A 13612-nucleotide genomic window follows, 5' to 3' on the forward strand; every position below is an offset into this window, starting at 1 on the left:
CTCCACTAGGGGGCAGGGATCGTTTGTCGGTTTTGTTTCTGGACCAATTCAAAATGGCGAGAACCTAGCCCTCCGTGGTCTCTCAGTAAAGATTTGTTGAATGATTGAATCAGCGCTGGGCCAGGAGCAAGCCCAGGGAGCTCCTAACCAGTTTGGCCAACAAGAAAGCTTCCCTGGAAGGGCCCAGGAGGGCTGGGGCTGGGTGGGTAAACAGAGGTGATCCAGATGCAAGAGTGGGCTTTACGAGAGTATTCGGGCATGTGCAAAAAGCCTGGGGAAGCGAGGGGTTACTTCAAGACTGGGGAGGAGGGGCGCCTGGGTGGCTCAGTCGTTAAGCATCTGCCTTTGGCTCAGGTCATGATCCCAGGGTCTTGGGATTGAGCCCCGCATCAGGCTCCCTGCTCCGCGGGAAGCCTGCTTCTCCCTCTCCCACTTCCCCTGCTTGTGTTCCCCCTCTCGCTGTGTCTCTCTCTGTCAAATAAATAAATAAAATCTTAAAAAACAAAAAAAAAGACTAGGGGAGAATGAGCACTTCAAGGTGGCTGAAGAGGAGGTTCCGGAAGAATCAAGCAAGAGATGAGCCTGAGAGTCGTCAGGGGCCAGGTCATGGGGCGGCAGACAGTGCTGTGGAGCAGGTGAGGGAAGGCCAAGGGCAAGGCTGTCAGGGTGAAATGGCGTGAGCTGGGTCAGTGGCAGCAGGAGAGAAGGGGCAGGGTCCGGGGGAAGGGAGAAAGCCCAGGGTGAACTGGGTGTCTGTTCTGGGCATCTGGGTGTTCAGAGGTGCCATTCACCGCGGAGGGGAACATACCCCTGGAGCTCAAGTTTGGGCTGGAGACCCCCAGGCTTGGCAGATGGACGCTGAGGCCTTGCAGCGCCGGATTCCGAAGACTTCTACTGGAGAGGCCATAGCAGGAAGGGCTTCAGGGAAGGGTGGAGGGAGGCCCACTTCCCTCCTTCTCTCTCTCTGGGGCCTCTAGGGCTTGCCTGGCCCCCTGGGTGGGGTCACTTGCTGGGACGGAGGTCTCCTGTCTCTGCTAATGAATAATGCATTGGAAGCAGGGCGGGGAGGTTCTGTGCTGCACCAGACAGAGGCAGCTGCCTCCACTCTGGAACCAGAGCCCCACCTGGAGGGGGAGAGGGTGGTCGGGCCCTGGGACTCTGGCCCCTGTTATTCTGGGAAAGCTCATTACTGGGGCTGATGTGGTCAGTCCCCAGAGGAAGTCCAGCCTCCAGCGGTCCCCAGGCAGCAGGGCTGGGGGGTGGGGGGCTGGCACACCCCTTCCCTGTCCCAGTGGCCCCAGCCACTTGCTCTTCCCCCCACCCCCACCAGAGCCAGAAGCAGCCCTGCCCATATGGGAGGGGCGGGTGCCCTAACCCAGAGCCCATGGGCTCCATCCCTCTCTCCCCATGCTGCCTCCTAAATGCCTTTCGGTCTACCCACCGCCCCCCTTCCCCACCAGCCCAGGGGGGGCTTCCCTCCCCTCTCTGCGGAGCCCTGCAACCGGCCTCCTCAGAGCCCCTCCCTGCCTTCCACACCCTCTTGCTCACCTCCACCAGAACCAGAATTGTTAAAGTGCAGTGCACTTCGTTCAGTTCATCAGGGACTTGTTCCCAAAACCTTTGGGTTAAAGGCCAAACTCCTTTCTGGGGTTTCACAGGGCCTGTTCCTACTAGAAACTTCTTTCGTTCCTCAGTGTACATCCTCCCTCTTTATCTCTCACTCACCCTCAGCTCACCCATCACTTCCTCTGGGCAGCCTTCTCTGGTCCCCAGGCTGCGGAACAGTCTGCTCATGTAACCCTCACCCACTGGGTTTTCCCTCACCTGGGAGCCAGAGAGCAGAGACTGGAGGCCTTGTTTACCATGATTTCCCAGCAAACCCCCAGTGGACCAGAAAGAGAGATGACTATGGAGCCCTTCCACTTCCCTTCCCTCCCTGGATCCGTGGATCCTGCCCCATGGGGTAAGCAGATGTCAGTATGCTCCTTCCCAGCTCGAAGGAACAGCCTGAGTCCAGAGGCTGTGTCCCTTCGCTTGTGATGCCCCCCCCCCCGCAGAAGGTGTCAGACCTGAACCCAGTGGCCTCCCACTGGTGCTGAGAGGAGACATCACCAAACTGAAGTCCCATTTCCACAAGACTCCCAAAGCTTTGGGGAAGTAAGAGAATGAGGAGGCAGGGCAGAGGTTCCTGTGGGAGAGGCACAAGAGAGGCCGAGGAAGGGAACTTCCCCTGCTCTGAGCAGCTTAGAAGGGTGGTTCGAGCCCTGGACCCTGGCTCAATCCTTTCCTGACTTCGGGACTTGGCGCACACTGCTTTACCTTTCTAGGTGGCAGTTTTCCCATCTGTAAAATGGAAAGAAGAAGGTAATCTACACCTCTGGGTATTTGCAGGCTTAACGAAACAATGCACAGAAAGCACCTGGTACAGTGTCATGGTGAGCCAAGGCCCTTCCTGGGCCTTCCCAAGGCCTCCACGTAATGCAAATTCAAGTTTGTGCATTGCCTGGCAGGGGATAGATGGGGCAGACCCAGTGGAGGGGAAAGAAGAAACAAGGCAGAGTGCCAAGTGCCATCTCCGTGCTGTGGGACAGGGTCCTGGGGCTGAGAAAGATGGAGAAAAACTAATGAGAGGGAAGAGGCCTCTTTCTTCAGTCCCTTTTCCTTACAGCTGGGGAAATTGGGGCTAAGAATGGGCAGCAGCTGTTGCTGTTGCCTGAGTATTACTCAGAGCCAGGTTTGGTACCACAGCTTTCCTGAACTTACTGCACTGAATGCAAGTTTTGCACCTCTCTGGAAGCCAGGCCAAGTGAGTCATGGTAATGAGGCCACATGCTTTAGAGTCAGACAATTACTTGTCTCAAGATCACAAGGAAGAGGCTGTTATGTGATAAGCCAAGAACCCAGGGCTCCAGACGCCCCGGGACGCGTTCTTCTGCCCCAGAGAGTGTCATCCTCCCAGGATCTGGAGGAAGGTTTGGGGGCTGGGGGAATGAGGGCAGATCCCATTCCAGAATCCTCCCATCATCTGTTCAACGAATGCCAGGCTCTGTGGAAATAGGCAAAAAAGAGACACGCCCAGCCCTCATGGCGCATGTGGCCGGAGGGGCGCAAAATCTGCCAAAACAGAATGTGTCTCTGTGGCAAGAGAATTTGTTTAGGCTATTTTTATGAAACAGAAAACTCAAGAAGCTTTTCTTCTTGCATCTCCCCTGACTCTTTAAAAGGATTTTGATGGACGACTGTTCCAGGAAGGGAGCTATCACCAATGGTAACTACAGTATAACATGAACCTGGTGTGGTAGACGGAGGAGCCTAGGAGCGTCGGCTTGTGAAAATTCCTCTCTATGTCCCACTGTTTCTGTAGGCACCCCCACCCCCAAGCATTTTTGTTTACCAAACATTTACTCTTTCTCACCTTCCTGTGAATTGTCTTCCTTCTCTTTTTTTATTTATTTATTTTTATTTATTTATTTTTTTTTAAAGATTTTTATTTATTTATTAGAGAGAGAGAGTACAAGTAGGCAGAGAGGCAGGCAGAGGGAGAGGGAGAAGCAGGCTTTCCGCTGAGCAGGGAGCCCGATGCGGGGCTCGATCCCGGGACCCTGGGATCATGACCTGAGCCGAAGGCAGCTGCTTAACTGACTGAGCCACCCAGGCGCCCCTTCCTTCTCTTTTTTTAAAGATTTTATTTATTTATTTGACAGAGAGAGACACAGTGAGAGAGGGAACACAAGCAGGGGTAGAGGAAGAGGGAGAAGCAGGCTCCCCACCGAGCACGGAGCCCGATGCGGGGACTCAATCCCAGAACCCTGGGATCATGACCCAAGCCGAAGGCAGACGCTTAACGACTGAACCACCCAGGCATCCCGTCTCCCTTCTCTTTGAAGTTCCAGACTTCTAAGCCCTTCTCTTTAGCTCCAGATGGCATATAAACCTTAATTGCCTGACTGGGCCTCATATTCTTATGGAGGTGCCATAGATAACGTAATTCATTTGGTTTTCTGTTAATCTGTCTCCTGTCAATTTAATTCTTAGACCACCCAGAAAACCTTGAAGGGTAGCGGAAAATTTTTTCCTTCCCAGCATAGCCTGCTGAGGAAGAGATGCTAAGAAGAGAAATCACAAATAAAGGGAATATTGTAACTGAGGAGAGCTGTGGAGAAGGCATTCCTGGTACTGTACAGGGTGATCTAAGGGACCATACCCTGTGTGCAGGGAGGGTCAGGAAGTCTTGAGGATGTGATTCTTAGGTTGAGACTCAGGATGAAAAGGTTACTAGAAAATCTGTATCTTTGGTTTCTGCATCCTGTTCCTGACAGAGGGCTCTCCTAAGCCCTTATAAATTCCTAAGTGGGGGCACCTGGCTGGCTCAGTCAATGGAGCATGAGACTCTTGATACTGGGGTTGTGAGTTCAAGCCCCATGCTGGGCCTAGAGATTACTTTAAAAAAACTTCCTAAGTGATAAGAGCACTAAGAGCATCTTTGTTCTACTAAGGGGACTCTGGGTGGGCTTCTGGATGGCTCCTGGAGGGCAGCTGTTCACCAGAGAGACTAAGCCATGAGTAGAAGCTTAGAATTTTCAGCCTCTTTGGCCCCCACTTCTCCAGGGAGAGGAGAGGGGCTGGAAACAGACTTACTAACTGATCAGGCTTATGTGAAGCCTCCATAAAATCCCAATAGTACAGGGAGGTGGGTAAACACATCCACACCAGGAATGTGGTGCACCCCATACCCCACCCCAACTCCATGGAGACAGAAGCTCCTGCACTCGGGACCTTCTCACACCTTGCCCTATGTATCTCTTCATCTGGGTGTTCATCTGTATCCTTTATTACATCCTTTAATAAACTGGTAAGTGTAAGCAAGTGTTTCCCTGAGTTCTGTGAGTCACTCTAACAGATTAATCGAACCTAAGGAGAGGGTCGTTCTCCAATTGATAGCCAGTTGGTCAGAAGCATAGGTGATGACCTGGGCTTGCAACTGGCATCTGAAGTGAAGGAGGGGGGCAGTCCTGTGGGACTGAGCCCTTAACCTGTGGGATCTGATGCTCTCTCTGGGTAGATAGAATTGAGTTGAATGGTAGGACACCCAGCTGGTGTCACAGAGAATTAGTTGGGACGGAGGAAATTTCTTGGTAAGACGGGATTTTTTCCCACACAGTTACCCAGGCAAGAAGGTGGTGTGCATTCTAGGCAGAGGGGATGTCATATACAAAGGTCCTGTGGTGGGGAGAAGTACAATACAATCTAGAAAAATGCTCCAGGTTTACCTTTTCAAGAATGTGAAGTAGAGGCATCGTATTTCCCTTTTCTTCTCCAAAATCACTCCCTACCCATATACACACACATACAGGATGAGAAGAATAAGAAACAAAAACTCTACCTTCTAGGAAGATATTTCTAGGAAGATACCTCAAACTATAATATTGTAGAAAAGCATCAAATGCTCTGTATTCCAGTATGGTTGGGATATTCTGTTTTATTTAAACAAAATATTCTGTTTTGAATAACAAAATTATTAAATAATTGTGTCTTTTCTCTAGTTCTAAGACTTGGCCTCCTTAGGCCAATAAAATTCCAATGTCTGGCCATAAGAATGAAAATCTTCCTAATGAACAACAACTATGAAAATAAGCCTCGGAAAGATGAGAAGGTAGCTGTCCTTTGTGCCCCGAAGCTGTAGAAACAGAAATACTATACTCCATCATATAAATGAGTTTAAGGATCAGACATGATAGGGGTCAAAACAAGAACTTTCATAAAAGTTATCCATCTTGTTTTCCTGTCCAATATGGGGGTTTGTTTTTGTTCGTTAAAAACATGTTACCTTTATTAATATAAATCTGTCCTGGGAAGGGTTGTTTGCACAAGAGAGTCTTTTTTTTTTTTTTTAAGATTTATTTATTTATTTTGAAGAGAGAAGAGAGAGCACAAGTGGGGGAGGGGCACAAGAGGAGGAAGCACAGAGCCCATCTGGGGGTGGGTGGGGGAACTCAATCCCAGGACCCCAAGATCATGACCTGAGATGAAATCAAGAGTTGGGTGGCTCAGTTGGTTGGGCGTCTGCCTTTGGCTCTGGTCGGTCGTGGGCCTGCATTAGACTCCCTGTTCAGCAGGGTGTCTGCCTCTCCCTCTGCCCCTCCCCACACTCATGCTTGCGCGCGCTTTCTCTCTCTCTCTCTCTCTCTGAAATAAATAAATAAAATCTTAAAAAAGTTTCAGCAGCTTATCCGACTGAGCCACCCAGGCGCCCCTGCACAGGAGAATCTTGAAAGATGACCATTTCAGATTGTACAACACTCTGTGGAAGTAATTTTTAAGTTCAAAAATAAGCCTGTGATGGTAACTGGCTATCTTCATTGATAATTTGATCTGTGATAATTATGTTACAATTGTCATTTCTTAGTTACTTTTAAGCCTTTTTTTTGGAGGGGTGTGTCAAAGCAGAAGACAATCCTTGGCAACTCCCTCTTTCTCACATGATATGTAATGCCCATGAAGAACAGGATGACTCAAAAATACTATTTTTTTTTTAAGATTTTATTTTTAAGTAATCTCTACACCCAATGTGGGGCTCAAATTCACAACCCCAAGTTCCAGAGTCATACCCTCCACTGACTAAGTCAGCCAGGCACTCCTCAAAAATACAATTTTAAAGAAGTTCTTGCAAATTAAAAATATAAAAGCAGAAACTATTAGAAGTAGAAGAATGGTTAGAAGATGAAGTCTGTGAAATTTCCTAAAAATCTCCTAGAATATAGAACAAGAGGGCAGGAGATAAAGAAATGGTTCAGAAGATACAACATATATTTAAAGGAGCTCCTGAAAGAAAGAAAAACAGAAAACAAATAGACAGAAAAGCAAGGAAGTTTCTAGAACTGAGGAAAAATATCCACGGGTGCCCAGAAGCAAGAATGGAAGATCCACAGATGGCTGAGCATGTGAAATGAACATCAGGGACTGAGAGAAGGCTCTCAACCTTCATACTTAAGGGGACTAGAATAAGAATGACATTGGACTTCCTAATAGCAAACATGTTACTACAAGACATAGGAAACATGCTTCCACATTTGGGGGGAACATTGCTTACAACCTGCACCTTAATACCAGCCAGATCACTGCTGAAGGATAAACAATGCTGCACATTGGATTTAGGCTTGCTTAGAAACAGTCAGAGATAGCTTTTTTTTAAGATTGCGATAAAATCCATATAACGTAAAATTCATCATCTTTTTTTTTTTTAAGATTTTATTTATTTATTTGACAGAGAGAGAGACACAGTGAGAGAGGGAACACAAGCAGGGGGAGTGGGGGAGGGAGAAGCAGGCTTCCCGCTGAGCAGGGAGCCCGATATGGGGCTCAATCCCAGGACCCGGGGATCATGACCTGAGCTGAAGGCAGATGCTTAACAACTGAGCCATCTAGGCGCCCCTAAAATTCATCATCTTAACCATCTAAAAATTTTATTTATTTATCTACCTACCTACCTACCTAAATGTCTATCTATTTATTTATTTATTTAGAGCATGTGTGTATGGTGGGGAGGGACAGAGGGAGAGGGAGAAGGGTGAATCTTAAGCAGGCTCCACGCTCAGTGTGGAGCCCAATGCCGGGCTCAATCTCATGACCCTGAGATCATGACCCGAGCCGAAATCAAGAGTCAGACGCTTAACAGACTGGGCCACCAGTCATGCCTAAAAAATTTTTTTAAGAGTAATCTCTACATCCAACATGGGGCTTGAACTCACGGCCCCAAGATCAAGAGACACATGCTCTTTCAACTGAGCCAGCCACGCACTGCCCATCTCAACCACTTTTTTTTAAAGATTTTATTTATTTATTTGTTTACTTGAGAGAGAGCAGGGGAGGGGCAGAGGGAGAGGGACAAGCCAACTCTGCACTGGGTGTGGAGCCCCACGTGGGGGCTCAGATCCCAGGACCCGGAGATCAGGACCTGAGCCAAAATCAAGAGTCAGACGCTGAACTGACTGAGCCACCCAGGCGCCCCTCAACCATTTCTAACCACACACTTCAGCAGTGTTAAGTACATTCACACTGTTGTATAGTCAATCCCCAGAACTTTTTCATCTTGCAAAACTGAAACTCGATCCTCTTTAAACAACAACTCGGGGCGCCTGGGTGGCTCTGTCGTTGGATGTCTGCCTTCGACTCAGGTCATGATCCCAGGGTCCTGGGATCGAGCCCCGCATCGGGCTCCCTGCTCGGCGGGAAGCCTGCTTCTCTCTCTCCCACTCCTCCTGCCTGTGTTCCCTCTCTGGCTGTCTCTCTCTCTCTGTCAAATAAATAAAAGTAAAATCTTTAAGAAAAAAATAAACAACTCTTTATTTTCCCTTCCTGCAGCTCCTGGCAGCCACCATTGTACCTTCTTCCCTTATGAAGTTGACTGCTCTAGGTACCTCCTAGAAGTGGAATCGTACCTTACTTGCCTTTTAGTGACTGACTTATTTCACCGAGCATAATGTCCTCAAGGTTCATGCATGTCGAAGCATGTATCAGGATTTCATCCTTTTTATGGCTGAATAATATTCCACTGTACATTTGTCCATTCATCTGTGGATGGACACTTGGGTTCCTTCCACCTCGTGGTTATTATGAATAACACTGCCGTGAGCATCGGTGTGCAAATATCTATTTGAGTCCCTGCTTTCAATGCTTTTGGATATATACCTAGAAGTGGGGTTGCTGGATCATATGGTAACTCTATTTTTAATATTTTGATAAAGAGACCACTTTTCATTTAACTTCTGCTGAAAGGAGACAGCAGACCCAGGCTGCTCTCCTCAAACCCAGAAAGCCTGATGTCCTTCCCTCTGCTCACCAGCCTAGCGGGTATTGCAGTCCCTTTGCAGAGAGGAGTGAAGCCTCTGACTTAATGAGCAGGTGGCTTGGTTTCCATAGGGTCCCAGTTAGGAAGTACAGGGCCAGAAAGCTCTCTGGGCTCAAATCCACTTCCCCAGGCTGGAGGTCGATGGTTTCACTTTATGGTCTGTTCTTTCCTGGGCTCGCCCCCAACCCGAGACCTAGCCAGTTCCCAGGCCTGAGGAGCTCCTGCCCAGCCCCCCTCAGCAGCCCCTCTCCCTCCCCTCTTCCCCTCTTCCTCTCTCCTCCAGTCTCCTCGCCTCCCCTCCCCTCCCCTCCCTTAACCTCTCTATCTTCTGTCCCCTCCTGTCCCCTTCCATCTCCCTTCCCCTCTCTTATTCCCTCCCCTCCCTTCTCCTTTCTCCCTTCCCCTCCCCATCTCTGTCCCCTCCTTTCTCCTCTCCTCTCCTTCCCCATCCTTTTTTCTCTGCCCCTCACCTCTCTCACCTGTCTCACACCCTGCCCCTCCTCATCGTCCTCCCCACACTGGAGGTTGTGAAATTTCCTTTGCGCACGCCCCCCCGCCCACTGCTTTATAAGATCTAGAAGGCAAGGCTTGAAGTACTTTCTCATCACACTGAGCACGACAGCCCTTCAAAGCTTCACAACCAGCCCCTCGGTCCTCATTGAGGACATAGGGAGAGTGAACATGCCTTTCCAGAAGTGAACATGTCTGTCCCTCCACCCTCATGGAAATCTGCAACAGGGGGAGCCTCCCTCCAGGATGGCCTCCACCGTGGTCTCAGGGAATCCTTGGCAGGGAGCTGTTTATATTATCCTTACAAACCATGTTCTAGAAAATCTAGAAAACTGGGAAAAGACAACAGATCGCCCTTCGCGTCCCTGGGGTTGCCAGTGCCGTGAGTAATTCTGGTTTCATTTGTGAGTTTTGGGCACTTGTCTCTGCTGACCTGGAGCGTGACAGCTTCCAAGCCTGAGCCTACAAGCGGGTGTGTAACTGTGCGGTGGGCACCCCAAAGCCCACAGGCGCCTTGGACTTGGGAAGGGGCCACCTCAGAGCGGCCAGGGGGCCTGTGCCAAGAGGCAGAAGCCCACAGCACCAAAAGCCCCTGACTGCTATCGTGTTTTCCACCAGCGCCCCCCTTGGCCAACGGGCCATGCTGGTGGACATAGTGGACAGCCAGACGCTGTCACAACCCCCGACAGATGCTGCATTCCCCTCCTGGGAAGGACCCCGCCCCTGGAAAGGCCGTGTGGGACCAGGTGCAAGAGTGTTTGGTGCCAGCAAAGCAGGCAGGGACCCAGCCCCCACCCCCCACCCCCAGTCACCTTGAGTCACCCTACTGCTGTGACCACAGGAAGCCTGGAGCCATTCATCCTCCGACACGGAAAACTGTGAAACTTATAGAAATGAGGAACTCCAGTTCTGGGTTGTGGCAGGCCTCTCCTCCGGCCTCCTTCCCCACTTCCCCCGGCCTGCCCGCCCCTCCTCCCCCCCTCCCCCCCACCTCTCCACACCCCACTCAACTCCTCAGGAGCCAGAGATCCAGGCTGGTGCTCCAGGGCTGGGAAAAGTGCAAAGGGCTGGGGCCAAGGCTACCTCAGGCCAGGTCCAGCTTCCAATCCCAGTTCCTCCATTTGCATGCTGTGTAACAGCAAGGAGGACTGTTTCCCACTCAGAATCTCATTTTCCTAAACTAGAAAGCAGGGAATTAAGAGAAGTAAATGAGATGAGACCCTCAGAAAGCAATAATAAGAACGGATGTTGAGCACCTGGCACGTGCCCTGTGCCCATCACACTATCATTTCCACCAAGACCCTGCTCCAGCCAGTGCCCATTGTACAGAGGGGACCGAGGCTCAGAGAGGTTAAGGAGCTTGCCGGAGGTCACACAGCTAAGAAGTGGTGGAGACAGGCTTTGAGCCCAGGTCTATTTTCAAAGCTCATCTTTTTATTCTTCATCCTCTGCTGCATGCAATTCAAGGCCAAACTAAACCAAGCAGAAATCTGTCAGACTTACTTGGTCCGCTGAAACCCCTGGGGAAGAGATGAGTAACTGCCATGGTCTCCTCCAGCCTGCCTCAGAAGCCTTTGCCTCCCCAGGGCGCCTGGCTGCTCAGTGGAAGAGCATGCAGCTCTTGATCTCAGGGTTGTGGGTCTGAGCACCACACTGGGTGTAGAGATTACTTAAATGAATAAATAAAAACTTAAAAAGAGGATTCCTAGCTTCCCCCACTTTCTTGTCGCATGATATCAGGCAATACTTTTCTGAGCCTCTTCTGAGCCTCAGTTTCCTCACCTGTAAAGTGGGAATGATAATGTCTGTCTTGCTTACTTGTAGAGAGGATTAAGTGAGTGTATGTTTGTACTGAGCCTGCTCAGAGTAGGTGCCCACAGAATCACACCTGCCAATGTTTCTGGAAACATAGAAATGCCCCCTCTGTCCCATCCCCTCTGCTTAGCATACCCTCCTCCTGGGCCTGTAGCCCCATGGTCCCTGGCATACCTCTGTGCCACTCTTCTCAGCTCTTGCAAGCGTCCTTCCTCCTTTTCTTATTGGGTCCATTGGAGGCTCAGCAACATTTCAACATGACTGAAATACGCCCTCAGAAGATATAAATGCCAGCATACCATTTGACCCAGAAATTACACTTCAGGGATCTATCTCAAGGAAGCATTCTCCATGCATTCATTCAGTGAGTCATTAACAACAGCGATTTATTGAGCATCTATTGTTTGCCAAGCCCTGTGATATGTGATTGCTACACTGGGGAGCAAAGCAGACTGGTACTCCAACCTCTGACCACCAGAAGCCAACTCTTTTTTTTTTTTTTTCAGTAAGTTCTGGATTAAAAAAAATTTTTTTTAAATTTTATTTTGAGTAGGCTCCACACCCAAAGTGGGGCTTGAACTCACGACTCTGATTAACAGTGGCATGCTATACCCACTGAGCCAGCCAGCAACTCCAGAAGCCAACTGTCTAATTGCTGAGGAGACATTAAATAAACAATTACACATATAAATATATAACCACAAAACTGTAACAGCGAGGAAATGTTTCAATATGTTGGTTGTAGAAGGCTTTTGCCTGCTAATTTGGTAGGTCCACTTCTGCGCCCAGGAATCTGAGAAAAGATAAAGGTCAAGGGCAAGGGAGGGTTTTAAATTTTTCTGTTGAGTGTTACCACTCAGGAGCTTCTCCCTGAAGGTCAGGGCTGGACCTGATGTCAGCTGGGTCATGGGGTGGGCAGCGATGTCTGTAATGGTTATGCAAAGAAAGAAAAAGACAAAAATAAGGGGCGCCTGGGTGGCTCAGTCATTAAGCATCTGCCTTCGGCTCAGGTCATGATCCCAGGGTCCTGGGATCGAGCCCTGCATCGGGCTCCCTGCTCAGCGGGGAGCCTGCTTATCCCTCTGCCCCTCCTTCCCCCCACCCCCACCCCCGCTTGCGCTTGCACTTTCTCTCTCTCGCTCTCTCTCAAATAAATAAATAAAATCTTAAAAAAATAAAAATAAAAGGAACCAGGCTTCTGGGAGAAATGGCCGCGTGTAGGGCTGGGGCAGAAAAAAGACAAGATGAGTCTGAAACATCTTGTAGCATCAGACAGTAAGGAAGTGCTCAGAAAGCAGAACAAAGAGGGCATGGCAAAGGGACCCAGGCACCAGGCCGAAGGAACTCCCAAAGCTGGAACAATTTGAGCAACAACAGAAATAACGTAGTATTAGATTATAAGTCAAAGTATAAATACCCGTGAGTCCATACTGACATAAACAAATAGTTGAATAAATAAATAAGTGGGGGAGAAGAGACACATCTTTCTTACAGAGGACTCCCAAGTAATTTATTTGGATGTTCCTCACTCCAGGAAGTGGGGCTTAGCTTCCCCTAACGGTGGGATGCACTTAGCAACCTGTTTCCAAAGAATGGAGTACGGACAGTGGAAAATAGCAACTCTCCAGTGGAGAAACTCGGAAACACTGCCTCAGCTAAGCCATCACAGTAAAAAGTCCTGTGCCCATGTCATGTGCCCCCTTGGAGAGGCCAGGAGAAGGACATATCACCTTGGTAGTATCCTCCCAGAAAACCCATAGCCCCAGTCTAGTCATGAGGAAAATATCGGAAAAAATTCCAGTTGAGGGGCATTCTGCAAAATGCCTGACCAGTTCTCCTCAAGATTGTCAAGCTTAGAAGAAGAACCAGGAAAGGTTGAGAATGGGTCATGGACAGGAGACATGCGGATTACATGCAATAGGGAATCCTGGTTGAGATTCTGGAACAGAAAAAGGACATCAGAGAAAAAGCAGATAAAATCCAAATAAAGTCTACAATTTAGTTAACATTAATGTAGCAATGCTGGTTTCTTAGTTTTGACAAATGTGCCCTGGTAATGTGAGATGGTAGCATTAGGGGAACTTGAAACTAGCTGAGGGATATATGGGAAATCTATTTTTTGCAACTTTAGTGTAAATTTTAAAAAGTTTAAAATCTGCACACAAACAATAAAGAGTAGAAAGAAAAACAGCCAAGTGTTAGTAATAAGTATGTTGGAATGCCCTCTGTTTAATTTGTCAAGTGTCTTTAATTAGGGTTTATTCCTCTTATTTTAAACTTTTATTATTTCTTTTTTTAAAAAAAGATTTATTTATTTGAGAGAGAGAGCGCGTGCGAGAGAGCAGGGGGAGGGGTGGGGAGGAGGAGGGACAGGGGGAGAGGGAGAGAGAGCATCTCAGGCAGGTACCCCCCCCCCCCCCCCCCCCCCCCCCCCCCCCC

This window comes from Neomonachus schauinslandi, chromosome 4 (genome assembly GCF_002201575.2).
Source record: "Neomonachus schauinslandi chromosome 4, ASM220157v2, whole genome shotgun sequence".
Lineage (NCBI taxonomy): Eukaryota > Metazoa > Chordata > Mammalia > Carnivora > Phocidae > Neomonachus > Neomonachus schauinslandi.